Consider the following 10021-nt stretch of genomic DNA (forward strand, 5'->3'; position numbering starts at 1 on the left):
ACAACAGATTATAGTTAAATGGTGGATTGCAGAGGCGGTGGATAGATTAAAACCTATGTACTATGCTATATATGCTGTGATCATTTAAGAACTGTGGAAGAGGAGGAATGCAATCAAACACGGCCAATAGAGGTCAACAGGCATAGTTATTTATCAGGTGTTTCACGCTATGCAGAGGTTTGTACAAGTAAGAAATCCTTCTATAATACAGATTCCTAATAAATGGAGTGAGTTGATTCAGATGATGGAAGGATTAAAACCAACTCTGAAGGTTACTAAAGTTTATTGGAGACCTCCACCTCAAGATTGGGTTCTATGTAATATAGATGGTGCAGCTAGAGGGAATCCAGGAAGAGGGGCATATGGTTTTTGCATCAAAGATACACAAGGGGATGTGATTGTTACTAAGGCTGATGAGATAGGACATGTCATTAATGTAGAAGCAGAAACTATTGAAATCCTAGAGGCTGCTAAATGGTGCCATGATCAACATGTCAATCACATTATTTTTCAAACAGATTATGAGTTTGTACAGAAGGTGCTTAATAATGAATGGAGGCGACCTTGGGCAATTGTGGAGTGGATTGAGCTTACTCAATTCATACTAAGGGAGAAGCAGTGCATATTTGAACATATTCTGAGAGAAGGTAATAAGATATCTGATTCATTAGCCAATTTTGCTCTAGATGAAGGACTTGTGTTGTACAATGGATTTGGGGAGTTAAATGTAGAACAAAATAAGATTGTCAATAGTGATAAGTTACAAATACCACATCTTAGATTCAGGATAGCTAAGGGATATGAAGCACACTAAAGAAAGGATGGAGGAGGATTCAGGAGATACCGCCAACATGTTTGAATCCTATGGGAGGAGAACATGTTGGTTTTTTATTCTAACAATGTTTGTTCTTTTGCAGGTACTTAATTACTCATATATAAACAGCTCATACATCAAGAGGCAAATAACAAACAGGAAGACATCACATAATTTGCATCAAGAAAAAGCTGTCAATCAACGACACCAGCAGTATAAACAATTAACAAAAAAAGGAATAAAATGGGGGTCACAGGAATACAACATCAAGTATAATACAAACAACAATCATAGTGTTACATCCCGTGTTTTCATGCGTTGGAAAGCTTGCAAGTTAAATAACATTAGTAACGGAAGTGAAGTTACTCCCTAAGCTTAGAGGTGGTTAGAGTGATGGTATAGATGTATCGTAAGGATTAGAAGTTAAATAAATTGAAGAAAATAAGTTCGTTGAGGTTCAAATTTTATTTGAATGAAATACGGTCCAAGCTATAATACCCTATATTTTTGGACTAGAAAATTGGACAGTCCAACATGAGAAATTTACTCGAGCTCGAAGGATTTGGTCACATTCAAGCATGCAAATTAAGGGCCCGGTGAATAAAAGGATGAAGTCCCGAAATGATTTAAGACAAAAAAATGTGACGGCGACGATTGCAAATAATATTTTATGTGTGGCAAATGAGATTATGGATTCGTGCTATGTTACATGATCATGACAGTGGATATATGAGGTGTTGAAAACGGTGATTAATTAAGTGAATTGAGACCAAAAAAACTTAATTATGTGGATACATTGCTAGGTGTTTGATTGTGAGTGGGTAAAAAGTAGTTAATTTACACCAGACCAAAAGGGATGAGCACTATCTTAACATGGCCACGTGGGGCCGTGCCGAGAGAAAGAAAATATGACTCATGGATTATATGATGTATAAGTGGACTTATTTGGATAAGTTTGCAATATAGTAATACAAGGAAAAAGGTGGGTAGGCTCCACGGTTAATGAATGATGAAAAGAGTTGGATTCTTATTTTCTGTAGATCCAAAAACGGGTATGGGACCCTTATTCACTTAGCCAAATATTGTAGTGCATGTAACTAAAATGATTTGAAATTGTTTAGTAGCTTTTAAATAGACACAACCATGTGACCATGGCATTAAAATAGGTATGGTGTGCATTTAATATTCTGGTGGTGACACATTAGTGGGGTATTGTCCAAGGAAAGCTACGTGTAAGTTAAAAGGGTGTACTAGCTCAATTAAATTCATTTGGTGGCATTGAAGTGTAAGGGCATATATATATATTGTTGCCGTATCTTAGAGGGAAAGGACATAGGCAGCAACGTACTAGTATAACAACTATACACAGCAACGTATTAGTACAACAATTATACATCCAGTTCTTATAACATTAAGCACCAATGCTACTCAGTTTTGTTGCGGGTTTTCCCTCATTACTTGATCTTGTTGTTCTGTTTTGCTGTGTTATTAAATCCGGGCTTTCTTCGAAGTGAAGTAAGGTGGAAGGAGATTATTTATTGGCATATGAGGTAAGAATTCTCCTCTACTAGACATATTTAAATTCGTCCAGGTCATAGTTAAATTGTGAGACGGGAACTACGAAATTAATTGCGGGAAATCGGATAAATGGTTATTGTTATCATACAAACTGTTTGGTGGTTATTATAAATTATTTAGTGAGCTGGAATATCGTGAAATGTGCTGTAGTTATTGTTATCCTGCTTGTTGTTATACAATGTATATACGAAAATAAAGAAGTGTATACAAGTGTCGATATAGGAATTGATGGAATAAACACGAACTTACGAATAGAATTGTCAATTGATATAGTTGGAATTGTGGGCTGGTTTTCTTGTTGTAAATATATGATATAAAACCGAGATTGGTGGTAAATGATGTCCTTATCATATTGAGAATATTTTTAAGGTTAAGAAGAAAACATATGAAAAGGTGCCATGGAGTATATGGATTGTAATTCGAGCTTGTCGCTCATTATAGAGTATTATGAAGTTGTTATGGACATGCATGTTGTGTTTTTGGGATTTATTTGTTGTTGGGCTGATATACCAAGTTGGGAGATGCTAATGATATAGAGGAGATGCTGCCCGTTTCGTTTTAGAATTAAGTCATCAATTAATATACATGATATACGAAAGCCTTCTTAAGTCACGTGCGTACTCTTACGATTATAGGTTTATCATATTAATTGTGGAAGTTCTTGGATGGACTGAGCTCTTGAACGACGTGAGGTATGTAAAGTTGTCCCTTCTTTCTTTTGGCATGTCCTAGACGTAAGAGATGAATGACATGAGCTTTGGGGTAATTCCATTCATAAGTTCCGAATATGATTCATGATTCTTATTCACTTCTTGATGTTAGAGCTTTTAAAGTAGTTAAGCCACTGCCCTCGAGCTTTCTATATGTTGTATAGTATAATTGTATGTATAAGTGTCTATTCCTAAAGGCTCTATAATGACTAATGTCCTTAACTTTCATAAGCTGTCTCGTATTGATTTGATACATGTCTATGATCCCTGAGACGTTATTTAATATAGTTCATAATGATATTCAAAGAGCCACTAGGATGGCTAATGTTCTTGATATCCAGAAACTATTTTATTATGTCTTGATACGTGTATATAATCCTTGAGGTTCTATTTTTATATAATCCACAGCGACATCCGAAAGGTATTTGATATGACTATTGTCTTGGTTTTCAAATGATGATTCGTTTTGATTATTCTATTGAGTCTCAGATATGATTTAATTTGCATATGGTTTCTCACTACTCTGCTCGTGCATGCCTCAATACATCTTTCACTGAGTCCCGGGCCAGGACATGTTTTCGTGCACAGATCCACTGCATTATTCACCGAGTCCCTCACTAGAGGGACGGGACACGTTATATATATATGTATATGATGATATGATGACATGATGATATAGGGATGGTGGCCAGGATGGCACATGATGATCTTATTCACCGAGTCCCTCACTAGAGGGCCGGGACACGTTATATATATACATGATGATGATATGATTTTATTTACCGAGTCCCTCACTAGAGGGCCGGGACACGTTATACATATGCATATGAACAGGATTATTCTCTAATGGTGACATTAAGTTTCATAACGAGTTAAGTCTGACATTGACACCATGATTTATGATTCAAAGGTAAGCCTTGTGGTTTTCTGGTTATCGTACTGGTTTTCTGTACTCCTCACTTCAGTATGATCCTGTTTATTGTATTTATGCTTTACATGCTCAGTACATATTCCGTACTGACCCCATTTCTTCGGGGGGCTGCGTTCATGCCCGCAGGTACAGATGCTCACGTTGGTAACCCGCCAGCTTAGGAGTCCTATTCAGCTATCTTGGAGAGCTCCCTTGTTCCGGAGCCTAGATTTTGGTACAGAATCTCTTGTGGTGTATATGTATTTTATCCAGGGGTACGGCGGGGCCTTGTCCCGTCATATGATACTGTTGTTACTCTTAGAGGTCTGTAGACATATGTGTGGGTTGTGTATAAGTTCTGTTCAGCTGTGTCTATACGATGTGCTATGATATGATGTTCGTCTGTAGTGGCAGCCTTGTCGGCTTGCAATGACATGATATTGATGGGTAGTGGCAGCCTTGTCGGCTTGTGTATCATTTTATGATTTGATTAGTTGTGACTCCTCAGGAGACAGTCTATCTGACTATACATATATGATGACGTTATGAACCGTTGGAGTTCTTTTGTGGGTTTCCATATTGTTCATAGATTCAGTTTAATTATATTTAATAGGTACGTATACAGGTGTCCAGGTCGGGCACTAGTCATGGCCCACGGGGTTGGGTCGTGACAAAAGTGGTATCAGAGTAGTTCGTCCTCGGAGTGTCTACAGACCGTGTCTAGTAGAGTCTTGTTTATCGGTGTGTTGTGCACCACATCTATAAACAGGAAGCTACAGGACATTTAGGATGTTTCCTTTCTTTCATATCTAAGATCGTGCGATAGAGCTGAGTCATAGGAAATGAAATTCATTATACTAACCTTTGATTTCAGCAGAAGGACGACATCGACAGAAGGAAGTGACTGACGGTATTGGAAGTTACAAAGCACGCAGGTAAGCAAAGGTACGAAAGGTATATGATGGGTACGGTATTGAAGTATGATTGAAATGTAAAGTTGAAAATTTAAAGGAAAAGTAGACAGGAAAGTGTGACAGGTGCAGTTCGAGTTGGACAAACGAGGTAAGTCCATCATTTTCATACTGTCATTGATATTGGGAGCCCTGTGTGGCTGTGATATGATATGATATGAATATATATATATGTTGGCCCTGTGAGGCATTGTTGGTATTTCCTGCGTGCAGGTTTTGAGGTAGTAAGAAATATAGAGGAAACTCTGCCAAAATTTTTCTAGAAATAAAAAGAGAGTGGGATATAGGTTTGTAATATGTCTTGGAAGGTCGTGCCAATAGTAATGATAGGATTTGACTGAGTTGCGAGTACGGAGGACCTCGAGAAATAAGTTAATTACTTAATTGATGGTAATAGTAATTAGGAGGTCGATACTGATATGGTAAAAAGAATTTGGAAAGGACTTGTGATACTAAGAGATGACTTAGAAAAGACTGGTAGATCTTGATAGAGTGATATATTAAGACAAGAGTACAGAGGAAAGAGAATTGTGGCGGATATGAATGTATTAATAAGATAGCTTGTGAGATATTAAGGATAAGATTGACTAGGAAGGGTACAAGGTTAAGTACGCTTACTCCACCGAGTGTAATTAACCCATAGTAAGGATCGTGAATAAGGTTAAGTGTTACACTATGGGATTGAATACGAACAGGATATAATGTGATTATAATAAGGATTTTTATGAAAATGAGTAAAGCCCAGTGAGGAAGTGACTAAAAGATATGACGTGATTTATGTGACTAAAGTATCAAGGCAAGTGTGAGACGGAAAGGCAAGCTATAGAATGAATAAGAAAGACAAGTTCAGAATAAAGATTATGCGATAACAAAAATGATAGCGAGCACAAGAAAAGGAAATATGCGAAGTACGCGCGCTTAAGAAGTACTCGTATTATGAAAAAAAAAGTAAGATGCATCTCCTACGAATATCTTATACCAAGACAAAACGAGTAATATATGTAAAGGAATAAGTTGGAAAGGAAAATGTGGCCATGAGTTATGAGTTTACCATAAAACGATAAAGCGATAGAGCAAGGCTATCATCAACGACCAATACGATATGATTATGATTTAGTTTTGAAATCAATGTTGAGTGCAACACAAGAGTAAAAGAGTATGAAGCACAAGGGGTATTAGTTGCGCATGAGATTTAGATTCTTGAAAACAAAGATGGTGCTATAAGTGAACTCTGCGTATCGAAGAATGGGATAAGTGACATTACAGGAATGACACAGATAGCTAGACATACTACTATTTCGAGTGTCCCTATGGGACAGGAGTTGTTAATTGGAGCGGATTTAGACATTGACTCATAACTAACGATTGAGCTAAGTAAAATACATCATTCTTTGGATTGCTATGTTAGTTGTATTACTTGACCACAAAACTGCAAGATGAGTATGTTAAGACTGCACACATGAATTACTATATCTATAAATTATGGGAAATGGCATGAATATGATTTAGTTTAATAAGGGAAGGATACATGTATTCAAGGTTGGAAGTGAGGTAACAGATTTGAGAATGGTATAAGTAAGACCCTTAAGGGGGGAAGTGAGTAAGGAAAATACAAGTGTAAAGATTGAAACGACGAATCCTAAGATATGACAGATATAGACTCTAAAACAAAAAGCGAGAGTTAGGCATAAATAAGCCTAATAGCCACTAAACAAATGAACGAGAATTGAGCGGATATCTGAGACTGTACTAAAAATCATTCGTGAAGACCTTGAACAACATGACATTGAGAGCAAATAAGTCAAGGAATATTACGAAGGATAGCGATGCTATATTTGAATAGTGGCGAAGGAATTGACAGTAGAGTCGTTTGTTAATGATATTGCAATTTATAAGTGACAAATAGGAAGGGACATAAAGTTTTCTATACAGAATATAAGATGTGATAATCAAGGGACAGATAAAGGAAAGAAAAGAGTATGACAGCATCTATCCTACGGTGAAAAGAGTTATAAACATTAGACAACAAAGGGAAATTGATCTTCAGCATTATGAGGTGATATGTCAAACAGAGATGTAAGGTTGAAATGGTAAAAGGTACGAACCGAAGGACGAAAGAGGGACGAAAAGTTCAATATAATACTTCGTAAAAGTAAGGCAAACTGTGAAATAGATTTGAAAAATGGGCATGTAACAGAAAAGAGGTATTTACCTCAATGTGATGATAAGGGTGTTATAGGGAAAACTACCTACATCAGTGTCACTCGAGATGTGATACGAGTATTTATCTCAAAAGAGTGCTCTCGAGAGATTCATTACGGGATATGATTAACATGGGATATAGAATTCCTTAAGATGATACATCATGTATTGTAACCTTTGTTTAGATGTAAGTCAAGTGAGAAGAGACATATCCGAACAGGATTCCAAAGATAAGAAGAAGTTTCCTGATTATTAAGTAATCACGAGAGGGTAAGAGATGACATGGTATCAGTATGTCACAAGAATTCATATGGTTGATTTAATAATGCGGTATAGAGTTCATGGCTATACAAATAAGGTTATGGGAAGAAGTAACGATGAGGACAAAGGCTGTCTAGACTAATTAGACTAATTGAGGAAGAGAAAAGATCGACAGGTTCAAATATCAAGGAGGATCACATCCGGAGAGTAACTCATTTATATCTCTTGGAAGCATATTCCTGAGGTGTCAAGGGAGTATTGCAACCGAGAGTCATTACTAAGAAGGAAACTCGTGTTCAACTACTCAAAGGAAATATTATAGATAATGCATGTCAGAGGATTAAAATGATGACTCCAAGAAAAAGGTACGCTGCGAACTATGCGACCTAAATAAAGAGTGGGAGTAGACCTGTAAGAACTAGAAGAACGAATAGGAGGAACCAATATGCGATGGCAAACCTACCTAAGGGAAAGACAACTCCTATTCTACAATATTACTGGAAAAATGACTCCAAAATAAGAAAAACTCGACTTAAGCTTCAAGTATAGATGGATATAGCAAGTTGCAGTCAATTACGGAAGTAGCTATATTATGACCACCTTCTTTGAAAATTCAATATTAACAGATGTCAAGTGGAGAATGACATTAGGAAAAGCAAAGAGAGGCACAACATGACAGATGAGTTTGAGTTACAATTGAATCGTTATGAGATCACCATAACCAATATAGTTATGCAGAACCAGTTTAACATTCGAGGACGAATGTTCTGAAGGGGGAAGGATGTTACATCCCGTGTTTTCATGCGTTGGAAAGCTTGCAAGTTAAATAACATTAGTAACGGAAGTGAAGTTACTCCCTAAGCTTATAGGTGGTTAGAGTGATGGTACAGATGTATCGTAAGGATTAAAAGTTAAATAAATTGAAGAAAATAAGTTCGTTGAGGTTCAAATTTTATTTGAATGAAATACGGTCCAAGCTATAATACCCTATATTTTTGGACTAGAAAATTGGACAGTCCAACATGAGAAATTTACTCGAGCTCGAAGGATTTGGTCACATTCAAGCAAGCAAATTAAGGGCCCGGTGAATAAAAGGATGAAGTCCTGAAATGATTTAAGACAAAAAAATGTGACGGCGATGATTGCAAATAATATTTTATGTGTGGCAAATGAGATTATGGATTCGTGCTATGTTACATGATCATGACAGTGGATATATGAGGTGTTGAAAACGGTGATTAATTAAGTGAATTGAGACCAAAAAAACTTAATTATGTGGATACATTGCTAGGTGTTGGATTGTGAGTGGGTAAAAAGTAGTTAATTTACACCAGACCAAAAGGGATGAGCACTATCTTAACATGGCCACGTGGGGCCGTGCCGAGAGAAAGAAAATATGACTCATGGATTATATGATGTATAAGTGGACTTATTTGGATAAGTTTGAAATATAGTAATACAAGGAAAAAGGTGGGTAGGCTCCACGGTTAATGAATGATGAAAAGAGTTGGATTCTTATTTTCTGTAGATCCAAAAACGGGTATGGGACCCTTATTCACTTAGCCAAATATTGTAGTGCATGTAACTAAAATGATTTGAAATTGTTTAGTAGCTTTTAAATAGACACAACCATGTGACCATGGCATTAAAATAGGTATGGTGTGCATTTAATGTTCTGGTGGTGACACATTAGTGGGGTATTGTCCAAGGAAAGCTACGTGTAAGTTAAAAGGGTGTATTAGCTCAATTAAATTCATTTGGTGGCATTGAAGTGTAAGGGCATATATATATTGTTGCCGTATCTTAGAGGGAAATGACATAGGCAGCAACGTACTAGTATAACAACTATACACAGCAACGTATTAGTACAACAATTATACATCCAGTTCTTATAACATTAAGCACCAATGCTACTCAGTTTTGTTGCGGGTTTTCCCTCATTACTTGATCTTGTTGTTCTGTTTTGCTGTGTTATTAAATCCGGGCTTTCTTCGAAGTGACGTAAGGTGGAAGGAGATTATTTCTTAGCATATGAGGTAAGAATTCTCCTCTACTAGACATATTTAAATTCGTCCAGGTCATAGTTAAATTGTGAGACGGGAACTACGAAATTAATTGCGGGAAATCGGATAAATGGTTATTGTTATCATACAGACTGTTTGGTGGTTATTATAAATTATTTAGTGAGCTGGAATATCGTGAAATGTGCTGTAGTTATTGTTATCCTGCTTGTTGTTATACAATGTATATACGAAAATAAAGAAGTGTATACAAGTGTCGATATAGGAATTGATGGAATAAACACGAACTTACGAATATAATTGTCAATTGATATAGTTGGAATTGTGGGCTGTTTTTCTTGTTGTAAATATATGATATAAAACCGAGATTGGTGGTAAATGATGTCCTTATCATATTGAGAATATTTTTAAGGTTAAGAAGAAAACATATGAAAAGGTGCCATGGAGTATATGGATTGTAATTCGAGCTTGTCGCTCGTTATAGAGTATTATGAAGTTGTTATGGACATGCATGTTGTGTTTTTTGGATTTATTTGTTGTTGGGCTGATATACC

General features: G+C 36.5%; 1 long non-coding RNA gene across 1 annotated transcript; it reads left to right on the forward strand.

Annotated features, from left to right (window-relative positions):
• Positions 1 to 2157: 2157 nt before the first annotated feature.
• Positions 2158 to 4354, forward strand: LOC132615961 (uncharacterized). The gene is made up of 3 exons (XR_009572912.1): positions 2158 to 2364; positions 3028 to 3084; positions 4160 to 4354. It is a non-coding gene; the product is annotated as an uncharacterized LOC132615961 (long non-coding RNA).
• The last annotated feature ends 5667 nt before the right edge of the window (positions 4355 to 10021 follow it).

The sequence above is a fragment of the Lycium barbarum genome, chromosome 10 (genome assembly GCF_019175385.1).
Source record: "Lycium barbarum isolate Lr01 chromosome 10, ASM1917538v2, whole genome shotgun sequence".
Classification (NCBI taxonomy): domain Eukaryota; kingdom Viridiplantae; phylum Streptophyta; class Magnoliopsida; order Solanales; family Solanaceae; genus Lycium; species Lycium barbarum.